At 34.9% G+C, this 27,020-nt stretch overlaps 1 long non-coding RNA gene across 1 annotated transcript in view; it reads left to right on the forward strand.

The window, feature by feature from the left end:
- Nucleotides 1–27,020, forward strand: part of LOC122237602 — a 147,331-nt gene that overhangs the window by 66,878 nt on the left and 53,433 nt on the right. Inside the window, exon 4 of the long non-coding RNA XR_006216179.1 lies at nt 18–123. This is a non-coding gene — a long non-coding RNA (uncharacterized LOC122237602). The remainder of the gene's footprint in view (nt 1–17; nt 124–27,020) is intronic.

The raw sequence follows: 27,020 nt of genomic DNA on the forward strand, positions 1-27,020 counted from the left end.
TCTTTTTATATGCGCAGGATCTCTTCTGGGTTATCTACCTGTGGTTGGGATTGCTGCACTAACATGTGTGAAATGTGATACCAGTTCATCTCAGCAACCAGCTCAACAGTGAATGCTAGAATTGTGAGTAGCTTTACTTTGATTTAAAACCTTAGTGAATTGAATTAAATTTCGAATTATTTAATTAACTTTTGCTAAATTTTAGAGTATGTTAAAACATGATAAATGTCCATGGACGGTAATAGAGCAGAGAAACGAAACTATGATGTTCTGGGGAATGGAGCTGATTGTTCTTACAAAGAGATGATCTGGGTAGGACCTAGATAAGATCAAACTTGATCCTGTACTTGAAGAAGGTGAGACAGTGACCATGAGGAATAAGTGATGAAGAATATGGAGGAAGAGGGAATAAGACCCTAAGGTAATGTTATGCCTGGATGTTTGGAGAAGAACAGAGAAGTTCATATGGCTATTGTAACATGAATGAGGGGAAAATAATAGAGATGAAATCTTGGAGTAACAAGAGAGGGATGTGGGCATCTCATGTAGAGGCCATTGTGAGGTCTTTGGATTTTACTCTATGTGAAAGGAGGGGCTGTCAGATGATGTTAATTGCTCAGAGGAATACTATGATGACATATTTTAAAAGACCACTCTGGCATCATACTTGCAGAGGGAGTGTAGCACAGAGAATGATGCATGTGAATCCAAAGGCAAAAAATGAGTTTCAGAATACGTCTTTATATTTGTTGCGGTGCATACTTAGGAGAAGAGGTGTGTTTGTATATTGCTAGTCTGCCCGTGGAAGAGAGATGGTCAGCTTTCCCTCCACTTCCTTAGAGGGGACAATATAGAGAAACATATATTTGTGAAATAAACGAAGACTCTCACTTCGTCAGCCTTAAAACAGTATTCCAGGCATGAAATGATTTCCCTAAAAGTCTAGCCCAGTCATCAAATTATTTTTTATATCTAAAAGATGACTGATGGATATTACGAGTTAAAACAGTACGGCTATCAGACAGTTGACTAAAGATGTCATTGGTCATGCGAAAGTGAACGTTGTACTGGGGAAGACTTTGGTCTAATCTTCAAGGCATCTGAATTTATCATTGTAGTGTAAAAGAATCTCTCTTCTGCTTTCAAATCTAGATGAGGTATTTCTTCAAGGCCTGAGGAGAAGTTTCTTCTAGACTCTTAAACTTTCCCTAAAGATTTTTTTTTTGCAGAGGTCATTGAGAAAAGTTTTGTCCTTGAAAGGTTAGCCAAGTCAGTAGATTTTTATTTGAAGTTGGAAACACTCTCTAGCATTTCAGCTGGAGGTGCTTATTTCTGCAGTGGTATGAGACATTGTTCTTGTAAAAATTTTAATCTATATGGTAGAAAATCAAAAGCAAGTATTGTAGAGTGTATTATTTTCTGTCAAAGGTTATTCGGAGACTGTTGAAGGATGAGGTTAGTGCTTTGAACAGCTAATGCCATTCTCAAGAATCTATTTGATACAAGTAACAATTACAATAGATAAACTTTAAAAAGCAGTTTAAGAAGTTAAAAAGTGACTCTGTTATTTTATGATTTCATGGAAAGTGAAAAACATGCAAACATTTTCAAGCAGTTTCATGAAGTCTCAGAAAATAGGAGATGATATTTTTATTTATAAAGAATTTATGAAGATAAGTTTCTTTAGCATATGTTAGAAAAGGCTGGAAAATTAGTATCATTTCAATAAATATTACATTGTTTTGAGACATAAAATTTAAGATATAGGTTTTGAGTCTCCTGTCTGTCTGTCTATCTATCCGTCCATTTGTCTTCTTTACATATAGAATATAAAGCCTAGGAAAAAAGTGGAGAGTTAAGTAAGGAACTTCAGAATTAAAACATATAGAAGTGATAAAGACTTTGAAACTCCAAACAGGGGCAATAGATGATTAGAAGATGTGCTGACATAAGAAAAACATAAAATCATGGATTCTGGTTGGCTCAGTCTGTTAAGCGACTGACTTTGGCTCAGGTCACTATCTCACGTTCATGAGTTCAAGCCCCACATTGGGCTCTGTGCTGACAGGTGTCAGTGCAGAACCCAGTTCAGATGCTGTTTCCCTTTCTCTGTCCTCCCTGGCTCACGTTCTCTGTCTCTGTCTCTCTCTCTCTTTCTCTCTCTCTCTCTCTCTCTCTCTCTCTCTCAATAATAAATAAACATTAAAAAAGGGGAAAAGCGTACAAGGTAGGTACAACCTGGCACCCCTTCCATTTTCCTCACGTGCAGTCACAGAAGTGCTTAAGCACTGAACACAGTCCAGAAGTTCTGTCCAAGAACTACACTCCCTCTGCAAGTAAGATTATGCAGGCAACTGCTGTGACTAACCAATAACAAGGGATTTGAATGTCAAACCACTCTCTCCCTGCCCCCCTTTTTTTTCTTCTTTTCTTCTTTACCAAAATTTAATGACTTACACCTGTGATGAAGGTGTGAAGGAATGATCCAATAGTCATTCTCTTTGGCCACGTAACTTCAGCAAAAAATTGGTAGTGTTAAGTCCACTGGTCTGCCTGCTATTTAAAAAAAAAAAAAATATTGTTCTGGAGGTGTGCCTGGGTGGCTCAGTTAGTTCAGCATCCAACTCTTGGCTTTGGCTCAGGCCATGATCTCACGGTTCATAAGTTGGAGCCCCACATTGGGCTCTGCACTGACAGCATGGAGCCTGCTTGTGATTCTCTCTCTCTCTCTCTCTCTCTCTCTCTCTCTCTCTCTCTCTGCCCCCGCCCCCACTCACTCTCTCTCTCTCAAAATAAGTAAACTTGTGAATAACAAAATAAAGCAAAAAATTGTTCTGGAGATGTCATTTGGCAGCCTGTGAGGACTATTTTTGTTTATATAAAGCAGCAGTGTAAGATTTGGTTGGTGACACGATTACAGAAATCTTCAAAGCCAGGCATCTCCTCTCAACCAGGCCACTCGCACATGGCAGGGACAAAGTCGATAAAATGCTGTCCCTCACGGTGATGGAATCAGAAGGTGGGATTCAAAGAGACAATGACATTGGGTTTCTTTTGGCAGCTCTGTTGGAATTGAGGATGAGAGTGACAATGGCTAATGTCCACCAGTGCAACAATAAAAACATTCTAACCATACTAGTGCTGAGCTGCTGAGCCTCTGGTTATCTTGAGGCCCCTGATGCCAGTGAGATTGCAGAATCTGCTTTTCCAGGCTGCTTATTCCATGAACTACTTCCTATATTTCTAAGCTGATTGTCTACATATATGGCCAGAGTGGATTTCTAATGCCCATAACCAGCAGCCAAGCAAGCTGGTGCAAGCACTGAGGCACGCTTTCCAGACAGTAACAGCTTTGTTTGTGATTCACTGATTTTTGTAGCTTTTAGATTTTCATTTTTAAAAAAAGAATCTGGTGCTATGATAATTTATGCAGCACTTTCTCTCAGGATTTGTCACAGAAGTGTACTATATGCATTGGGTGAGAATGGATTTTAATGAGTAATTTTTGTTATTTTTCACCTTGGTGATTTTTGGGTGACTCATCCTAAGTGGTTTCTGGCAGTCAATACAGTGCTTTTGTTAATTGTTTAATAGCAATACATAATTGCACTTATGTAACCTGGAAATATTTATTTTAATTTTGTGCACTTAGAAAGCAAAAAATCATCTGCACTTTTTGTTGAGGTGAATTTATTTTTAAAGGATAAAAATGAGGGGCCCCTGGGTGGCTTAGTGAGTTAAGCATCCGACTTCGGCCCAGGTCATGATCTCGCGGTTTGTGAGTTCAAGCCCCGCATCGGGCTCTGTGCTGACAGCTCGGAGCCTGGAGCCTACAGCCTGCTTTGGATTCTCTGTCTGCCCCTCCTATGCTCATGCTCTGTCTCTCAATAATAAATAAACGTTAAAAAATTTCAAAGTAAATAAATAAATAAATAAAGGATAACAATGAAAAAGCCATCTTACAAGAAAGAAGTAATATTTCCATCTTTTTTCTATTCTTTGACTTTTAAACTCTTTAAGTGGAACCAAGTATCCACAAACACTAGGGAGACCTGACCTTTCTGTGACAAGTGTAGAATAAGTGGATGTACCTCAGGGGGCATATTTGAAAGGAAATATCCTAAAGGTAATTAAGTAGATTTTTCAAATGAGGGGAAAAACGCCTGCGTGGAGCATATTTTTAGTTGAAGCTCATTTTTTAACCTAAAAATACAGGAGAAAGATTATTGTTGCAGGTTTTCAATAGGAATTGCCTTGAGAATCCTTCTCTTTGAAGCATTTCCCTGAGTTGCATAGAAAATTTGCAATAACAAAGTGATTATTATCATTGCTTTTTTTTTTTTCATACTTAACATACCCTGTAAGTGAATCTATACCAAACTAAGTACAGTTCCCCTTCAGCTAAGCCTGTACTTTCACCTTTGCTTAAACCAGAATGGAGAATTTAAATTAATGGAATGGTGAGATCCGTATGGATGAAAGGAAAGGTTGAAAACTAGGGCATCCTGGATTTCTTAGTTCAAATCCCATCTGATCTCTTCTTTTGCCTTGGTATAAAAGTTGGCCTTCATATGACCAAGTATAAAACTGGCTCAAGTCTAAGTAGAATCTCATTTTAAAAAATGAATGCTAAACTAAAGCTCTTGAGCATATGAATTATAAAGATGCCCTTATGACCACAGATTTTGTAGATGGAAACAGCACAAAGTGATTCGGAGTAGAAATAGTTACACATGATGTACTCTGTTCATCCCATGCACAGTCTGCTGGCAACTTCAATGTCAAGATGCTCTTTATACAATGTTGTAAGCACAGCTGTAAATATATGCTGTATCTTTTAAATCTTGATTTTTATTGCCATTATACATAGTCGAGATGTGAGAATTTCACCGGGGATTTGTGTCAAGTTTAAACAGTCCTTGAAAGATTTTAGTGAAGACTGGAGATATCCAAATCCGTGATACTGAAGTGTTTCATCAAAGTCTACATTGAATAGAAGTAGATTATATAGCATGACATATGATTCAGAAATGCAGTAAAAGAAGGTAATAGAGAAAAATGCAATCAGTCAGGTAGCTCTGTGGCAATAATTGTCAGATCGATATCATATAAATGGAAATAGTTACCTCAATTAGCTATTTGCTTCAATCAAACAGGAACTCTTTTTTGAGCTCTTAGTTGACAAAAGGATACAAGTCCTAACATTTCTTGTCCCCTTCCATACATTTGTTTACTCAAGTTATATGTGTCGAGTTCCCATTGTGTGCAGTGTGCAAAGATGGGTTACAAAGATGGCTGAAGTATGAGTCCTGAAGCAAGGTGAAATTATCTTTTGGGTGATAAGCCGATGTGACACTATGGATTGAAAGTCAATTTTATGTTTCATTGTCCCCTCTGTAGTTCAGAGAGCCAATCAAAATATTGCCACTTGTTCCCAACAAATAACTGAGTTTTTAAATATTTCAAGTTGAGTTTTTAAGTATTTCAAGTTAAGTGAGTTTGATGACAAAACAAAATATAGTTTTGGATAGAAAAATAAAATCTGAAAAATACCACACTATATAATAATTCACTATAAAATTAAAAATTCCCAGACGTATAAATGATATGTTTTATTTGCTTTATGATATACAAAGGCCAACAAACTTGAACTAACATATGACTAATTTACTGTAAATGTTTTTAAAAATTAAGGTTTATGCTGCCCTGAACATAGAAACTTATCATCTTTTAAAAATTGCTTACGGTTGAAGTGTATACACAAGGCACACAACAAAGTGAGTTGTTGTCCAAGAACTTTGTTTCAAGTTTCTTTCATTGATTTTGATGTAGTTTAAATTATTTGAACTTCTAAAGGAAAAATATAATAAGCAAAATAGTTTTGATTTTATTAATACATATTTTTCTCCTTCATTTTATTAATAAGAATGCACTACCTTTTTCCACCACCCCTGTGAAGCAGGTAAGTATTATTATCTCCATAACTCAGGTGACAAATAGAGAAGTGCAGAGGTTATGTCCAAGGCTACTGCTATAATCAGCAGCAGATTTACAATATGGATAAGTATTCCTAAGCAACTTCATTTGAAAGCCATAGGGCAAAAGTATGTGTTTCTCTCTTTTACTGTTTCATGAATTTTCCTTCTCTGTTCTACTCCTTGCCAAAGCTTTGTAGGAGAGTTGTCCAATTATGCTTCAAAATAGCTCTTTAAAATTAGCGGTGCAAAATTTGAAAGGAGAAAAATAACAAAGTTTACTATATGAAGTGGCTTTACTGTCCTGGGTCAATTGCAATGTACATTTGCATGCATTCAAGTATAATGTTATTTGACATCTCAGTTGAGGTTTCAATGAATAGAATATGATTCAAACATAATGCTTTAGGATAACTTTTAAATAGTCTGGAAAAAAAAAGCTGTCATGAGGATCAAAAAATTTGATTTCGTTTAACTAGGACTAATAAAATTGGTATATAAATGCCCTCATAAACACACACACACACACACACACACACACACACACACACGGATATACGTATGTTTGAAGAACATAATGGAATATGTGAGAAAATTCTGAAATCTCTATAATAATTGAAGATGCCAAAAAATTTCTGGTGGTTATGGATGTCTAGAATTTCTAAGTGGTCTAAGAAATTGAGACATGATAATTTTCTTTTCAACAAAAATAAATTAAAGAACATTTTTATTTTTGACAAACGATTATCTTTTATATACTGTTAACAATACAAATTACATTATGTCAGACCTTACATCACCTCTTCAAAGCTCATTTCTTAATTAAAAGTCTCATGAGCTCCAGGCCCAGTGAAAATTTGTGAGTTGGAAAATTGAGGTGAGAAACTCTCCCAGAAATTTTTTTTGAAGAAATCTTAGTTAGAAACAAACTAAAAAAAATAATCAATACAAAAGCTAGAATTCATAGGATTAATTTCTAAGAGGAACCTTTGAATAAAGTAATGAACTGGAAAGGATAGTGTGTGTTTATAGACATAAATATCAAGCACAGCATTCCAGAGGTACAGAAAAGCATACTTTAATATAAATGTCATAGTTTGTGTTCCCCATAAAACAGTGCTGGAACCCAGACGGACACATTGATCCTAAGAAGCAAAAGTAAAGGAGAGAGTGAGCTGGCGTAAGGAGAATCTGGTTTGCTATTGAGCAAATGAGGCCTCTTTTTGATGAGGAGCTTCAGACCTCCACGGACCGTATTTCAGATTTGTCTTTCCTAAGGACACAAAGTTGGGATTTATATCCACTGACGCCCAGAGTGGCCTTTGGGGGTTAGTTCCTGAATCGTGTGGCTTGTCTACAAGCTGAATAAGCCCTTTCCCTATGGCTGAAAAGCAGAGGTGCTAGGCTCCTGAGGTGAGTTGCTGAGAATGCATGAAGAGAAGGTTCCTTCCCTGCTGCTGGAGCGGAGGGGATGCTGTGCAGGACTCTAATGTGTGTCTAATACATTCGCACTGAAACGGCCGGCCCGTAAAACCCAAACAGGAGAAACAAGAAATAATTTGTGCTAGACACATGCTGGGGGAGTTTAGGAATATCAGTGACAATCTCCCAGAAAGAAAACAAAAATAGATCACATAAAAGGAAAGAATATGAGATCAACATCAGGTTTCTCCACGACAACACTGAGTGGAAGAATAAAATGAGGCAATATCCCTAAATTGCTGTAAGTAAAGCACTTTACACTACCGTTTAAATGCATAAGTGCCAGGTTAAGAGACTTGAGGCGTTTAAGTTCTCAGAAAACTTATTGTACATAAAACATATCTGAAAGGGAAAAAAACCTTTATTTTATAAATAGGCAATGACTTACAAATAGAAACATCAGATACGAGTGTTTGGGAACACTAGAAAAATGTAAAAGATGTGTAGAATGGAGAGTAAACATAACGATAAGCTTTAACCTTGATAAGGAAAAAAAAAGTAGAAAAGCAGGTCAAAAAACATTGGAAGAATATAATGGGTGTAAATTTACCTTTAAATTTAAAAATTGCTAATATTGTGAAGTTCATCACATTTGAAAATATATGTTGCAAACACACACACACACACACACACAGACACACACACACACAAATACACAGCTTAAAGAATACTAATAAAATGTTGTCCACATCCAGGTTAAGAGATAAAACGTTAGCTGGACCTTGACGGTCCTTTAAACTTGATTCATACCTCTTCTTCACTTTGAGACATAATTATAACAATGAATACTTAATCTTTGCTTGTTTTTATGATTCTACCACATATGTCTTTATGTATCGATCTATTTATCTATCCTATCTATCTTCCATCAATAATTTTGAGGCTTTTTTGTAGTGTATTTATTTTATGACTTGCTTGCTTTCTAAAGTTATAGTACATTTTGAGAATCAATCATGTTTATGCATACAGCTTTAGTTCATTCATTTTTACTGCTACATAGATTCTGTATTGTGATTATACTATAATGTAATCCTCATTTTCTTCTTCCATCCATTCTATTATACTATTAATGGAAATTTAGGCAGCCGCTTGCTTCTTTTCCTTCCCTATTTTGATCAATACAGCTTCCCTATCTTGATCAATCAGATACAGGGCTTCTAGTGCCAAAGATTTTTCGTAGGGATTTTACCATAGTGCACGGTTAAATACATAAGGGAGATCAAACTTGAAAATTCCTTTAGCAGACAAAACTATTTAAGCCAACTAAGCAAAACTGAATGAAGCTTATTACTTCATGAACACAGGCAAAACTTAGATCATTTCTTATAAATGCCCTTGACAATCATAAAATAAACTTAAATCCTCTTTCTTAGAATGATATAATTACTTTTAACCAATCCCTTATCCTTGCCACCTGGAAAGCCCGATTGCTTTTTATTCTTTTTATTTATTTATTTATTTATTTATTTATTTATTTATTTATTTATTTATTTTTTTAGAGAGAGCAGGGGCTAGGGGCAGAGAGGGAGAGAGGGAAGAGAGAGAGAGCATCTTAAGCAGACTTGACGCTCAGTGCAGAGTCTGATGCAGGGCTTGATCCCACCCACGATCCTGGGGTCATGACCTGCAACGAAATCAACAGTCAGATGCTCAACCGACTGAGCCACGCAGGCACCCTTGGAAAGCCCCAGTGTAATAATCAGTCATGACAAAAGTTAAATAACTTCCTCATTTTCGCTTACTAGGTTTTCCTGTGATGTCATGCCTCTGAGCTTCATAAGAGTTTTGCGTTTGAAGACTGTTGTTTTCTGTACAAAAAACTCTTACTAAATACTATTTTACTGATTAGATTTTAATTTTTACTGTTTTTGGAATTTTGTCAGTGCATAAAGGTTCAACTTCTTTAAGAGTTTCTAAATTATTTTTCAACGTTAATTATACAAGTTTACTGTCCAAAATCAGTGGTGTATAATGAGAATATTTGTTAATTTTGTTTTGTTTTTAATGAAAAGTTTGTAAATTTTGATGAAGACAAAGTAATCAGTATTTTCCATTATGGTTTGTACCATTTACATTTGATTAAAGAAATCCTTACCGTCCAAGGAGGAGAAACTACAGTTTTAAAATATGTTCTAATCATCGTTTGTCAGTTTTCTCCTTCCACAATACTGCATACTCTTACTACTGTCCATAACTCTTGTTCTGTCTTTTTTCAGGAAAGGCTTGGCTCTTTCTTACTTTTTTGTCCTTTCATATAAATTTTATAATTATCTTGTTCAGTTTTAAAAAATAAAAAAAATCACCATCGAGATTTTGGTTATGATGGCATTTATATGTGGAGAGAATTGACAACTTCACAACATTGACCCTCGCAAACAAAATCATAGTAAATTTCTTCCTTTGTTTACATCTGCTTCAATGTATTTTATTAAAGTTTTATTATCTTTAAGTAAATACTCTTCTATAAGAGTTGGCATATTCTAGGTAATTTATAAAATAGTTATGTGATTGTAATTTTTAGGTTACATTAAAAATTGCTGTTCTTGTACAAAACACTGCAGTTGGCTTATATATTAATAATCCAAAAATGGTGGCATATTTATTTATTAATTCTACAATTTCCATGTCATCTCTTTTGAGTTTTCTGCATGGGGAAATCATATGATCTGAAAAAAATGATGTTTCATTTCTTCATTTTCAATCAGTTTTTTTTTTCTGCTCTAATATTGATGGTATCTACCACAATGTTGAATAAGAGTGGTGATGGTGTATTTAGTCCAAAAGCAAATGCTTTTAATGCATTGCTATTAAATATTGTATTTGCTGTATTATTTTGTGATACCCTTCATCAGGACATTCCATTTTAAATTCTAATAACATATTTTAATCACATATAGATACAAATTTTTACTGAAACTTTTTTGTCTATTGAGGTAATTACATACTGTATTGTTTTCTCTTTTTATCTGTTAATGGAAATCAACACAATTGTGTCAAGTTTACTTTTTTTTCCCCTTCATTACTACTTTCATTTGGCTAATACAGTACTGTGTGTTAATGACCAGAATGGTAAGTAATTTTTTTCTCCTATTACCTTTGTTGTCAGCTTTTCATATCAAGGTTTTATTAGCCTCATGAAACCAGATGACATATGTTCCTTCTTTTTCTATTCTCTGTAACAGTCTATGTAAGAGTGGGATTATTTATTCTTTCTATATTTGGTAAATCTTCTTTCTAAGGCCCCTTGGATTTAGTCTTTCACTTATGTAAAGATTTTAAAATATTGGCGAAATTCTTCCCCCCCCCAGCATTATTGAGTTATACTTGGCATACAACACTGTATAAAGTATACAGTGTAATGATTTGACTAATGTATATTGTGAAATGACCACAATAAGTTTGGTGAACATCCATCATCTCATATAGATATACAAGATGAAGAAAAATATGTTTTTCTTGTGATGAGAACTGTTAGCATTTACTCTTTTAACGACTTTCCTATATACCATACAGCAGTGTTAACTATGTTCACCATGATGTTCGTTATATCTCTATTACTTATTTATCTTATATGTAGAAATTTGTAGAAATACGTAGAATTTTGACCCCTTTTCTCCAATTCCCTCACTCCTAACCTTCATGTCTGCTGACCACAAATCTGATCCTTTTTCTATGAGTGCTTGTTTGTTTTGTTAGATTCCACATATAGAGGGATCATATAAAAGTTATATTTCTCTGTCTGACTTATTTCATTTAGCATAATGCCCTCAAGGTTCTTCCATATTGTTGCAAGTAGCAGGATTTCCTCATTTTTATGGCTGAATAATATTCCATTGTATATATACTACATTTTTTTAATGTTTCAAGTTTTTATTTAAATTCTAATTAGTTTTTAGTATATAGTGTAATATTGGTTTCAGGAGTAGAACCCAGTGATGCATCACTTACATACAAAACCCAGTGTCCATCACACATGCCCTCCTTAATACCCATCACCCATTTAGCATGTCCCCTGCCCACCTCCCCTCCAGCAACCCTCAGATTTTTCTCTATTGTTAGGAGTCTCTTATGGTTTTCCTCCCTCTCTTTTTTCTTTCCTTCCCCTATGTTCATCTTTTTTTTTTGTTAAATTCCACATATGAGTGAAATCATATGATATTTGTCTTTCCATGATTGACTTATTTCACTTAGCACAATATACTTTAGTAGCTCTATCCACGTTGTTGCAAATGGTAAGATTTCATTCTTTTTTATGGTTGAGTAATATTCCATCGTGCAGGTGCATGCATGTGTGTGTGTGTGTGTGTGTGTGTGTGTGTGTGTGTGTGCATATATGTATACGTATACATATATATCTCACATCTTGTTTATCCAACCATAAGTCAGTGGACATTTGTGTTATTTTCATAATTTGGCTGGTATAATAATACAGCTCTAAGCATTGGGGTATGTATGTCCCTTTGAATGAATATTTTTGTATCTTTGGTTAAATGCCTAGAAATGAAATTGCTGGATCCTAGGGTAGTTCTATTTTTAACTTTTTGAAGAGCCTCCATCCTGTTTTCCAGAGTGGCTGTACCACTTTGCATTCCCACCAACAGTGTAAGAGCAGAATTTCCTATGTTGTTAATTTTAGCCATTTTGACAGTGTGAGGTGGTATCTCATCATAGTTTTGATTTGTATGACCCTGATGATGAGTGATGTTGAGCATTGTTTCATGTATCTGTTGGCCATCTATATGTCTTCTTTGGAAAAATGTCTATTCAGTCGTCTGCCCATTTCTTTAAAAAAATTAATGTTTATTTTTGAAGGGGAGAGAGAGAGAGAGAGAGAGAGAGAGAGAGAATGGGGGAGGGGCAGAGAGAGAAGGAGACACAGAATCTGAAGCAGGCTCCAGGCTCTGAGCTGTCAGCACAGAGCCCAACACGGGGCTGAACTCACAAACCACAAGATCATGACCTGAACTGAAGTCAGAAGCCTAACTGACTGAGCCACCCAGGCACTCCTCTTCTGCCCATTTCTTAACTGGATTATTTGTTTTTGGGTTGTTGAATTTGATAAATTCTTTATACATTTTGGATACTGTATACTATAAAATCTTTATCCATTCATCCATTGATGGGCCCTTGGGTTGTTTGTATGTCTTGATAATTCGAAACAATGCTGTCGTGAACATGGGGATGCATATATCTCTTTGACATAGTGTCTGTTTCCTTCACATATATCCCCAAAAGTGGAATTTCCAGATCATATGGTATTTCTGTTTTTAATTTTTTGAGGAACTTCTGTTCTGTTTCTCATTGTGGCTGCCCCAATTTACATTCCAAGCAATAGTCCATAAGGGTTCCCTTTTTTCCCCACATCCTTGCCAACACTTGTTATTCCCTGTCTTTTTATAATAGCCATTCTAACAAGTATGCATTGATATTTCATTGTGATTTTGATTTGCATTTCCCGGATGATTAGTGATACTGAGCATCTTTTCATATACCTGTTGGCAATCTGTATGTCTTCTCTAGAAAAAAAAAGTCTGTTCCGATCTTCTGCCCATTTTTTAAATTAGATTTTTTTTTTTGCTATTGAGTTGTATGAGCTTTTTAAAATATATTTTGGATATTAGCCCCTTATCAGAAATAGGATTTGCAGATGTTTCTCCCATTCTGTAGGTTGCCTTTTCATTTTGTTGATCATTTCCTTTGTTATGCAAAAGCTTTTTACATTTTCTGAACAAAACTAGATTCTTTAGAACCATTTAACATTGAAGGCATTTCTCTCTATATATGCAATTTTTGTCCATATCTATCTGTGATTTTTAACCTCCCAATTAAACATCATCATTATTCAACCAATATTTGTTTTTATTTATTTTTTGTCTTTCTGGTTTTTGTTTTTTAGGGTTTTGTTTTTTTTGTTGTTGTTGTTGGTTTGTGTGTGTGTGTGTGTGTGTGTGTGTGTGTGTGTGACTCTTCATGCATACTTTCCATCTGGATCACTTTTCTTTGTGACTACAGCACATTTTTTTAAATTGAGTCACTTATTTTATTAAATAAAGTTTTCAGAAGGGAAAGCTTTATATCAACTTTTAACTTTTGAAAGCATTTAAAAGTGCACAATAAAACATTATTTTGTGTCAATCTCAACCTGTCAGTATTGGGGCTATCAACTTGGAATGCCTGAGGCCCATTCTAGGATGATATTACTTATGGCAAATTTCAACAGATTTTCCCCAACTAGGTCCACTGTTGTGCCTGGACTGACCCTTGAAGTTCTTATCATGATTGCAAGATGCACCTCAGCAATAACTGTAAGGGAACTTTGCAAAAACTAGGTTTAGCACTAACAAATCCTAGAGAGTACTAGGAGGCTGGGGGCCACACAGCAAGGCCATGGGTAGAAAGAGATAGAGTGCCAACCTGGGATTCTGCATTTATTGGAGTCAAGTATGGGGTGACTAGGCTTGCATGGGTTTGCTTTTTTGGTGAATTGAAAATAGCAAAGTGGGAATTCAAGCATAGGAAGGTAAAAAGTAGAGTCAGTGAAATGATCAGTTATCTGGGTCACCCAGGGTTTTCTAAAATGGGGATTTCATGGGTAAGGCAGTCTGGCTTTCTATCCAGTCGTATGATTGGTGATGTGTTTATTCAAGGTGGATGTCTTGGAAGTGGATGCCTCCACAGTCAAAAGCTTAATGTCAGGCACTTATTAGACTATTACAAGTGTTTATCTGTACCATTACAAGCGAAATGACCCTTGTGAAGGGAGTGACCAAGAACTATACTTTAGATTCAGAGTGTTACAGAAAATTACAGAAAATTGTGTAACACCTTCTTTATATATATTTTAAATGGAGGTGCCTGGGTGGCTCAGTCGGTTGAGCATTCGACTTCAGCTCAAGCCATGATCTTGTGGTTCATGGGTTCCAGCTCCTGTGAGACTCTGTGCTGACAGTTCAGAACCTGGAGCCTGCTTCGGGGTCTGTGTCTCCCTCTCTGTTTGTGCCCCCCCCAAAATAAAATAGACATTAGAAAAAGTATATGTATTTTGAGTGAAGTTGTGTTGGCAATAAATGCAATCAATTTATATGCTTGATTGATATTTATTTCCTCTGAACTTGAAAAGTTGTTTTGCTTGGTGCAGAATTTTAGACTGACAGCTATTTTTTTCCCTCAGCACATTCTTCATGGTATCCTGTTGATTTATGGCTTCCAAATGGTGCTGTTATGAATCGACTCTCAGATTAATTTGTTCCTAGGTGATCAGCATTTTTATTTGGCTGTCTTTAAGATTTTTGATTGTTCATGTTTTGCAGGATTTTTTAATGTTTATTTATTTTTGAGAGAGAGAGACAGAGTATAAGTGGGGGAGGTAGAGAGAGAAGGGAACACAGAATCTGAAGTAGGCCCCAGGCTCTGAGCTGTCAGCACAGAGCCCTACATGGGCCTCGAGCCCATGAACCATGAGCTTATGACCTGAGCCAAAGTCAGATGCCTAACCAACTGAGCCACTTAGGTACCCCTATGTTTTGCAGTTTTGAAGGATCAATCTGTTTGTGGCTTTTTGTTGATTTGCCATGGTAGAGATTCCTTGCAGCTTTCTAAATCTGAATGTGGCATTGTTCAATAGGTCCAAAAATTTTTCACTCACTTTATTATCAAATACTTTCTCTTCTCTGTCTATATTTTATCATTCTAAACATTCAAGTAGATGTATATTACACTTGCTCATTATATCCAACATATTTTTTTTAAGTTTTTATTTATTTATTTTGAGAGAAAGAGTTGGGGGGAGAGGCAGAGAGAGAGAGAGAGAGAGAGAGAGAGAGAGAGAGAGAGAATCCCAAGCAGGCTCTCTGCTGCCATGGGGCTAGATCCCATGATCTGTGAGATCATGACCTGAGCTGAAATCAAAAGTCAGATGTTTAACAAATTGAGCCTCGCAGGCGCCCCTCCTACATATTTGTTAAACTTTTAAAATTTGTTCCATTTTTTCTTGTCTTTGGGATGTGTTCTGAATACTTTCTTAGCATCTGTCTTCCAGCCACTTATTCTTTCTTTAGTGATGACTAATCAGTTTGAAATTCTTTTATTCAATTCTATGGATAGATATGGATACATACATTTCTACTGGTAATATTTAGTCCTGTATCAAATCTATCTGGTCATTTTTTTATTGGACTTTTGTCTGTTTATCATACTTTCAAACCTTTTATTTATGAAATCCTATTGAATATAATTTTCTTACAGTTTAATGATTTCATTATGCAGTCTTTGAAGGCCTAATTCTGTTTGTATTAGTCTTGTCTTTCATGTATGGTGCCCATTAAAAAAAAAAAAAGCTATATACTACTCACAATTTTTGAGGCTGTTTGTGTTCCTCAAGAATGAGTTACAGTTGTGTCTATTCAGGGATTGTTTGCATGTATTGAGGAAGACCCTATCAATCTTGGAACACTTTGAATTAAATGATTTGCTTATACTTGGAAATCACACATGTGGTTCCAATTTGGGTTTTCATTTTCTTGATATCCCAGTTTTTATTACCAAATTCTGGAGGGATTTTTCTTTTTCCTCTTATCTCTCAGCACCAAATTAAGCCAAGACTCATTTTCACAGATGGGATTAGTTCTTATTCATTTGCATGTTTACTGTCAGCCTTATATGGAACATTCCTATTAGACTTTTCACCTTGGGCAGGCTATATACTGGCTGTCTTTGGAATGTGGATATGCTTTCAAAGTGGAAACTCACACATCATTTAACTGGTATCTTCAAAATGAATACTTTGGGATTTTCTTTCATCCCAAGGTCACTGTTTCAATTTAATTTTGGCCTTTGTGTATAGCTTATATTCTTGCCAGGACAGGTACTTGTTTATGAAGATTTTAAATACATTATTCAACTTATTTTTCTTTAGCTTTTTTCAGAACTATAATCAGTGTACCTAGACAGCAATGGTGTTAGAACACATGGTGTAACATTTAAACCAAAATAGAGAGAAATCTCCGTAAGTAAACAAATCATTAAAAAGACCCCCCCCCCAAAAAAAACCAATATAAATAATAAGAAGCCAAAACACAAAAGCTTGATATTTTGAAGACCCATAAAAGATTTGGGTAAACTAACTCAGAACAAGTAATTAATTTCAGTAAATTTAAAGGTCATAATTGAAAAACGAAGACTGAAATATTGCACAAAATTACTCCCGTCACCTGAACAACAATAAACATAATTCATCAAGGAGTTGTCCAAAAATAAAAAAAATACTTAAACTGATACCATGAAAAATTATTTAAAAAAAAAAATTGAATTCAAGGCACGTGTTCAGTGCCTGGGTGGCTCAGTCGGTTGAGCGTCTGACTTCGGTTTGGGTTATAATCTCATGGTCCGTGAGTTTGAGCTCCATGTTGGGCTCTGTGCTAACAGCTTAGAGCCTGGAGCCTGCTTTGAGTTGTGTGTCTCCTCTCTGCCCCTCCCTTACCCATACTCTGTCTTTCTCTCTCTTAAAAAATTAATTAAACATTAAAAAAAATTTTTTTTAAAGAATTCAAGGCCAGTGTGAGCCAAATAAAGCAAGGTTAGCATTTTTTAATTAGATAATTTTAATACCAGAAAAATAGAATTTAATAAAATAGTAATTTAAATGACTTAAAGAGATATATGCCCAACAGGATAAAACAACAGGATGTAACAATTGAATGAGCTATTGCTTTCATAATCTTCTTTGATCAATAATCCTAAAATCTCAATGGCTAAAACAGCAAACATTAATTTTTCTTATTGATACACATCAAGTGTGGCTCTGTTGAACTCAGCCCATATCAGCTGAGCTTGGTTTCATACTATGATTGTGTACAGGTCTGCTTACATATGTCTCTGTTCTGATATCAGAAACTATACATTAGAGTGTTCTCGTGAAGGAATTCAGAAGTACAAGAAGTCAATGCCAAACTGATCAAGCAAATTTAAGCCTCCCCTCACATCATGTCAACTAACATTTATTGGTCAAAGCAAGTCACATGGTTAAAAAGCCATTGATGGGGTAAGAATGCTTTTTTCTACCTATTCTGCTATGATGCCCTCAACAATTATTGGCAACGGTGTAGAAGTATAAATAGGGAAGTAAAGAATTGGAAAAAGAATTCAGTCTGCCACAAGAATCTTTAACATATTTGAGATTGAACTTTCTAAAAAATACATACATATGAAGTATACATGCTATAAGTAATATATAATATACATGACATATCTATAATACAATTTCATCTGGCTACAGTATTCTTTAATATGCTAACTTTCAGAAGTCAATGGGATACTATCCTTTTATATAACCCAGAAACTTTATGTCGAATGCATAATTAAAGCCAACATAAAAGAGATGTAATACAATTCCAGGGCTCATAATCTGTTTTTACACAAATTGGCTTCAAATTGCTTGAGAATATATCCATGTTCCTCTTTCCTTACATATAACAATTACTCATTAAAATATAAAAAATAACAAATCTAGGTAAATCTTTAAGAAATGTATATACCATATATAATAAGGTTTTTAATCCATTGTATTTGGCGAATTTTAAAAATGTGAAAGGTAATACATAAAAATCCTGAATGGAAAGACTTAGACGTTTTGGAGAAAAATCTCCATTTTGTCCAACTTAAACTATAGCTGCATAACATGTAAATTATGGCAGCAAAAATTCTATTACATTCATGTTTTTAGTCTGTTGTGAATTGGTTATGGTCATACGCATATATCTTCATTCTAGAGCCCAGGTGAATGAAGCTATCCTTATCCCGGGACATTGTTGTTCTTGTGGCAGAGGAAAAACAAAGAAACATGGGGGAAACGTGTGATGGGTCTTAAAACTTCTCCTTGGGGGGCGCCTGGGTGGCTCAGTCGGTTGAGCATCCGACTTCGGCTCAGGTCATGATCTCTCAGTCTGTGAGTTCGAGCCCCGTGTCGGGCTCTGTGCTGACAGCTCAGAGCCTGGAGCCTGTTTCAGATTCTGTGTCTCCCTCTCTCTGACCCTCCCCCGTTCATGCTCTGTCTCTCTCTGTCTCAAAAATAAAGAAACGTTAAAAAAAAAAAATTAAAAAAAAAAACTTCTCCTTGGAAGTAGCATGTCACTTCTGCTCAGAATAATTAATTAAAGGAAGTCATGTTGTCAAGAATGCTGTCAATGTGGTAGGCAGGTATAATTTCTCACAGAGATGAGAATCGAAAGTCATTTTATTAGTTTCCTACTGCTGCTGTAACAAATTACCCTAAGTTATTATTTTTTAGATTTATTATCTTATAAATTTAATTTACAGTTCTAAAAGTTGGAAGTTTTAAAATCAAGATATCAACAGAACTGCATTTCCTCTGGAGATTCTAGGGTGGAATCCATTTCCCTGCCTTACCCAGATTCTGGAAGCTGCCTACATTTCTTGGTTAACAGCCTCTTCCACTATCTTTAAACTCCACAGCATAGCATCATCAAATGTCTTCTCTCTCTCTCTCTTTCTTTCTCTTTCTCTCCCTCTCCCTGCCTCCCCTCACCTCCCTCACCTCTCTCTCTCTCACCTATCATCACATCTTCTTTCACTCTGACCCTCCTGCTCCTCTCTAATAAGGATGCTTGTGATTACATTGTGTTACATTGTGCCCACCTAGATAAGGCAAGACAGTCTCTCATCTCAAGATCCATACACTAATCATAGCTTCAAAAATATTTTTGCCATGTAAATTAACACATTCATAGTTCCTGGGGATTAGGACATGGACATCTTTGGGAGATCATTATTCATCCTGAATAACCAAAAGGAGAAGGTAAATATTTGAAAATCAAACAATTTACACACTGTTCTCTTGGTCACAAAAATTTACTTACCTCCTTTTACATGCACCTGTGTTCACCCTCTTCACCCCTGCAATGTACATCCAAGAATCTAGTCTAGATTTAGAATCATCAGAATCAGTGTCCTGGGTCTGTGTCAGATTTGCATATAACTTCTTTGATATAGAAATCAAAGAATTAAAAGAACACGCCCCATAAATACAGGATAACCTCAAACACACACACACACACACACACACACACACACACACACACACTCAGGAAAGGGAAGAATGTAAGTTGCAGAGCAGACACCACTACATAAAAATTCTGAAGTCTCACTGGGAGAGGAAACACTGTGGTTTACTGATTTCAGTGATCCCTGCCTCTGCCTTCTGAATGTTCTTTTTAAATGTCTTTCTTGGTTGCATCTGCAAAAAGCATTACAGAGAAGTCTGTCCTTGGCTGCTTAAGCAGATTTTCCATAATCTGGAGGATTTGGGGTTTAAGGTCAATCACTGGTGGATTGTTTGGTGGCTTATATCTCTCAAAAACTTATCTTTTCCTCCAATCAGCTCCATGTGTTATAACCATACCCAGAATTTTTTGGTCAGCATCTCTCTCTAGTCTTAATTATAGGTACTTTGAACTTAAAAGGATAGTGATTCCTTTAACCTTTTCCTCTGAGCCAATTTTGACCAATTCTTAGTCTTTTCTGGGTACCAACTTAAGCAGTGTTAGAAGTTGTAACAAAGGAAATTACCTTAATTCAGTCCTTACCACAGGTTGATTTTCTATCTTGCTACCTGATAGCCTTTTTTGTTTTGTTTTTCACAGTTAAATGAAGATCAGTTGCATTTATTTACCCTACAAGTCCCAGAATGTACACTCATTGACTTTTCTTTTAATTCTATTTGTAAAGGATTTGCTTCTCCAAACTCGTTTTATAGTACTCTGTGAAATGTAGCCAATGGTAACCAGTGGTCCATTTCCTGACCCAACTAAAGTCATGGACTCATTTAGTACATTTATCTGCCTTCTAAATTGCTACAGAAGGCACTTAGAAAATGTTCCCCCACTACACTGCAAGATTCCTCAGATGTCTCACCCAGAAAGAGAATTTTGGATACGAATCACACAGATGTAGCTTATAGGACAATTTCCAAGGAGAATGCCTTGTGAATATAAGATTCTGGGTGTGTTTTCCAAAAAGCAATCCTAAACTGCAGACAGTCTGCTGAAACCATTCCACAGATAAAGATTGTCCTCATGGCAGTATAATCAGTCTATTTGCCAAGAGGTCCAATTATTAGCATGCTTCTAGGAAGATTAGCCTGGGTCACCTATCTTCCTTCTCAGAATGTCCTGCAGGTAAGGAAAGAAAAATGGGTCATGGTCCATTTGCTTTAGCATACAATCATATAAGCAAAAGTAACAACAAAACTGAGAAATCGATACTTACTAGTTTTCTTTTGCTTCACATCACTGTAAGTTAATAAAATGGCTTTTTAAGTCAATTGACCAGTTTGTTAAGAAACTAGAAACTATGTGTGCTTCTTGATTGAGAAAAGTATTGAGTACTCATTTATCTAGTGGGACAAATATAGGTATAGGTAAAAAGCTACAAGGTAAGATTATACATATTGTGGTATTAATTATAAAAGGGAAAACCCTTAATAGCCAAAATAAACTATAGTATAAGAACAAATAAGTATATTAAAATGTGGCAACTCCATGTCAACATGATAAACTGATGATCCTGAACACCCATATGTAGAAAGAGTCAAATTTACATCTCCAGTGTTATTTCTAATTGTCTGTCTTTATTCTCTGCCCTTTATTGTAAAACATATGAAAATTCGTGAGTTATTCAAATTGCTTCTTGTGTATGATAAAAGTAGCATTATGTTTTCTTTGAAATTTTGGGCAACAGATAATAGAATTGCCTATCAAATAAATTAAATAAATAAATAATCTGTTAAATACATAAATAAATCCACCTCAAATTTTAATGCAAAGAAATAGCCAGAGTTAATGTTTCTCAGAGCTGCAGGTACACACTCATTGTAGCAAAATTAGTATGGCCCTAAAAGAATAGAATATATAGATAATAAAAATAAAGTTTTTGGGGTTAAGTTTCCTATATCTGATACTTGGAGTACAAAGTGAGTTACAAATCAAAATTAATTTACTCTTTAATGATAGAAATGCATTTTGCCTACAAAATTTGATATAAGTATTATTGCATTACAGTAGCTTATATTCATTTTATTAAATACACCCCTAAGTCCAAAACCCCTAAGTCCAGAGTAGACCCTAACTATGGACCTCTGTATTGTTTAATTGGTTTTAGGTTAATGTTAAAATTTTAATGATAGCGATTCTGATCCTTTTGATGCTTCTGATGGTTTTGTGATAATATGAGTTGAACAGTACTAGAATTTTTGCTTAAGTGATATTAAATTTTTCCTTTCTACAGTACATTTTCTCCTAACATTTAAAAAGATAAATCACTTTTAAAAAATATTGAGTAAATAAATATATAATAACTTTAAAATCTTTCCTTTTCTTCATGTTGATCTCACTCCATCCAAGGACAGCAAGTAGATACAAATGTAATGTGTTTTATTGCCAGCTTTTTTCCTTTCATCAATACAAAAGGATCCTACACAGAGAGCCTTCAAATTTCAAATGCAAATACCTTTATATACTGTAAATGTGAGGAAATTTAAATGCAAATAAAAAATTTCAGAATTTTTAGTTCATATTTAATTACTGTAAACCTTGGATATGATCCATTCTGCTTTTACTTTATTCCCTTCCCATATGCTGAAAAGGTAGACTACAAATTATACTACAGCTCTAGAAATGGAGTTGCCCCACCCTACGTTGTTATAGCACACTCAAAACCGGGAAATAACAGCCTCAGAATATAAAAAAAAGAAGAATAAAGCTTTGAGCGTATTTAAGATACCTAATTTAGAAACTATTTTTCTAATTTTCTTTTTAAAGGAATAATTCAAGAATTGCTCCTGGTACTCCCCTGTTTGGGGAGAGTTAGGAGAAAGACATGGACTTGACGATGATTCACAAAATAAGTATACAGAGTGGCAGAACCTAATTTCGTAGGGCTGAAATTGACAACTAGCTTTTAATGTAAGGAAGGCTTACTTCATGAGATAGAAAACCAAATTTTGATACCACAAATCTATAGTTTGCTTTTGCCATACACAATGTTTCTTATCGCCCTCTTGGTGGCATTTCCTTAGCTTTTGTTTCAGCATTAAGGTTATTAAATTTGCTTTTTTTTGTTCTCATTGCTAGAATATTTTATAGGTAAATCCACTCAAGGAACCTATTGTACTTTCTGATCAAAGCGGAAAGTGATGCCAAGCTATAATAAGCAATTTAATTTTTAATGAGCTTATTCGTGCCCAAGGTCATAACAAAGGTAAAAAAAAAAGTTAAAATAAAACTACAGGAAAACACTAATGATAATGGCCCAAATATGACCAGGGCAAAATCATATTTGGCAGAGAGCACTTTCAAAGTATCTCAGTGCTATTTTTTAAAATTTGCTTCAGAATAGTAACTTAGCTCAAGTAAGGTATAGCATATTAAATAGCATAGACATAGATAAAAGTGCATGAGACTTTGCTCCTAAAAGAAGTAAATTAAGCTGCTTATGGAACTTAAATTTCTAAACTAAAAAATGTTTAAATGTCTTTTAGTAAAACACTGTTGTTAACCCATCGTTATTTCCTAACCAAGGAGATTAAAATTCGGCACATTCTTTTACTTATGTCTTCCTGCATTAAAAAAAAAAATTTCTTAACTTACAGCAGCAATGACGTGGTAGTACTTTAAGTTATGTATTGTCTAGATAATCATTAGTAAATATTTGAAATGTTACAGGTAAAATTATTTCAATTAATAAGCTTTGAACAAGCTAGAAAAATATTTTAAAAATAACATCTATTTTATATTTTAAATTATGATGCTTTTGAGTTTGCACTCTTTTGTTGTTTTTCTCTGAATATATTATGTGTTAAAGGAAACAAAACTTCTTGGTTAAAACCGCTTTTGAGAAAAACTAAGACCGTTTCAGCTTAATAGGTATGCTGAGCCCTGTTTATGTATTTAATTTCTTCAAGAACCATTTTCATTCTTTCTTGTTAATAGGGACTGAGCAATGGAAAAACTTTGAAAGTACCTTTGGCTCAATAAAGATCTTACATACATTGACCCTACTGTCCACTGATAAATAATAATAAACTAACAAAATAGGAGAATAGGACAAAATTAGGAAAAAAATTCAATTAGCTTATATTTCTTGATTTCTTTACCCATTATTTTAAGATCCAGTTTTATAACATTTTATCTATTCACTATGTAGTAAAATCTAATGATTTTAGTTGAAACAAAGCCTTGTTCTTGGTTCGCCCACGGGAGGAAAGAAAGAGTGTAACTGTTTTGCTCTCTTGTTTTGCAGTCAACTTATATGTTTTTCAGTCAACTTATATATTTATGGGAAAAAGAAGACAGAAGTCCATTGACTTAACAGAATTAGATCACTGCATGAAGCCCGAAAATATTCAGGGAGTGATTATATTAACTAGGATTAATAATTTTTCTGATTCCATGTTAAAATTTAAAAGCTGTTAACAGTCCTCTTCTTTTATTGAAATATAACTGGATGAGTTTCAGTTAAATATTATTTTAGTGTAATGTCAGTAACACTGAAACATATCAAAACCAGTGTTGACAATCCTTAAAGATTCAGTTTCTCATTCCCTTTATTGTTCATTCAAGTCCCCACATTTTCCAAACAAAATTGGAACAGTAAAAATGTCTTAAAATATAGATATAAAAAGTAATAGAAAATGTTGAAAAACATCTGGAAAATACATATAATCTCCTGAATATATCATTAGATAATAGCATTGTACAAAAATAACCCAGAAAAAAATTAGGTGGTATTCATGACTTTCTACCAAATCACTATTTTGATTTATGAAGCAAAATATTATCAAGACTGACCAACTTGACAGGCAATTTTATACAGTTTTTAAATTTTACCCATTTTATAAAAGTTTTCAGTTGTACTTCAAGCTTTGTTTTTGTTTGTTTGTTTTGTTTTTGTATTATTTTTCTTCTGCTGCATGACAAATTACCACAAACCTGGAAGCTGCAAACAACACCCATTTATTAGTTTAGCAATCTGAATATCTGAACCTAGACACAGGTTTGCTATGAACTCCGCTAAGGGTCTCACAGGCCAGGGTATCAGGAATACCATAATTGTGTTCCTTTCCGGAGGCTGTGAGGAAGAATTGGCTTCCAGGATCAATCAGGTTGTTGACAGATTTCGTTTTCTGGTGGTTGTGGGATTGATGTCCCTGTTGCTTGTTAGCTGGTAAGTGAGACCGTTCTCAGAAGCTCCTGCTTTCCCATCTGTGCAACATGGCTGCCTCCGTATTCAAAGCCGGAAACGGAAAACCTCTCTCCTGCTTCTAATCTCCAGCTTCTTCCTATGTGACCACTTGGAGAAAATTTTCTTTTAAAGGGCTCCTCTGATGAGGTCAGTCAGGCCCTAGAAAATCTCCCTTGCTTAAAGTCAACAGTGCCATATAGCATAACCTAACGATGGCAGGAAAGTCCATCCTGTCAGTCTCCAGGGATTAGGCAGGGTCTGTACCCCAGGGAGCAGAAATGGTGGGAGCTATTTTTGAATTCTGTTTATTTCAGATTGTATTTTAGTTATTTTTTGTTGGTAATTATCTGAATCGTAGAAATCTATACATTATATAGAAGTGAAAACTATTTCAGATATAATTAATTAAAATAGCTCCAAGTTTTCTGTTGGGATGTATAGGTGAGTGCTCTCCTGTGTATGTATGTATAGGCGCGCACACACACACACACACACACACACACACACACACCTGAGTTTGATTCATGTTTTATATTCTGTTTGCGCTAAGACTGAAAAGCCTTAATACAATTAAGATTTAGAGAGGTTGAACTTACATTAAAGACTCCTAGGTATCTTTTGTCACCACTTACCAGAGGTAATTAATGGTTTACCCTAACACGTGCAGAAACTTATTTTACAATTAGAACAGCCATACGTTCACTTTCAAAATCTTATGATATCATTATTTAATGTTTTTTAAATGCTATAAAACCTTGTAAGACGATTCTTGAAATATATGGGTGGCTCAGTCTGTTGAGCGTCTTGACTTTGGTTCAGGTCATGATATCACAGTTCATTAGTTCGAGCCCCACATCAGGCCTGCTGCATTCAACCTGTCTGCACAGAGCCCACTTCCGATCCTCTGTCCCCCTCTCTCTGCCCCTCCCTGCTCGCACTCTCCCCAAAATAAATATTTTTTTAATTAAAAAATAAAAGGTAAGTCTATAACTTCAAATCATAATATCCAATATTTTAATATGTTCAGGTTGATGTAAAATGGAATTCTCTATCTGTGTGATTAAGTGTAGCATGGCTGCGGAGTCAACATTGATATTCCTTCTCGACAAATAATTCAAAGGATGTTAGCAGATGAAAATTCAATTATCGAACCCTTGTTCTTGTTCATAATTTGAAAAAAACAAGATCCATGCAAAATAACAGCCTGTTTTATGTAATGTGTAATGTGTGTATAAGAAAAGACTAATAATACTCTCTACCTGTGAGGCTTTACTGAATCTTCTTATAATTTCAGTTACTTTTTTTCTGACTTTGTTTCTTAAAGTGTGTGTGTGTATATAAAACAAGACAATAAATAGACTGTTGAGTTGAAAATGATTTTAAATATCATGTTGTACAACCTCATAACTTTGTCTAGTCTAACCATATAATTTCACAAGTCGATAAATACCATGTAGTCCAAACCCCAAATTTCACAAATCAGAAACCAGAAATAGTCCTACAAATTTGAATGACTTACAAAACACAATGGCTCCCCACACTATAATTCCATCGTCCATATTTCTTACCCTGTTCATTTTTCAGACATATTAAACGTACATGAGTATTTCCTTAGATCCACAGTTTAATATATATCTATATCACTATGGATATTTATGGAGCTCCATATAGATTAACATAAGAAATCCCATGAAATAGTATTCTTGGCTCCCATATCATGCTTTATTAGTCCTCTTTTTCTATCTTTGGTCCTAGGTACACAGACTTATTCCATGTGTCACACACACAAAAAGTCGACAGATTGCAGTAAGTGGTCGATAAATTTAGTTACTACTTCGTCATTTTTATTTGAATCCTTTAGATGTGAAACAATTTCTTGGGAAAAGAATCCAAATAAATGACATTCAAAAATATTTCAAGAAATAGTTAGACAAGAAGGAGTGGGATAAATATGGTTTTGTTTGTTACATATGCCTTTTAATAATTCTGTATGACACTGTTCTTTTTATTCTCTATTAGCATTTTCCTTAGTGTGGGGAAGGAATATGAATATTTTTATGTTTGGTTTTGATCAGGGCTTCCTGAGCAAAAATTAATAAAACTCCTGAATTAAATGACAAGCTTTAGAAACTAAAGGGTGATTGAATAAACAGAATTCCAGAGTTTTAGATTTATTTTTTCAAAGTTATTTGTCCATATTCCAAAGGATTGTAAACCAGTTCCATTTCCTTTCTCTTTCTGGAGAGATTTTTTTTAGAAAGATGGGAAAGAGAGGGTAGCAGGTAAGTGCCAGGTACCATCTAAGACCCC

This window comes from Panthera tigris, chromosome B1 (assembly GCF_018350195.1).
Source record: "Panthera tigris isolate Pti1 chromosome B1, P.tigris_Pti1_mat1.1, whole genome shotgun sequence".
Classification (NCBI taxonomy): Eukaryota; Metazoa; Chordata; class Mammalia; order Carnivora; family Felidae; genus Panthera; species Panthera tigris.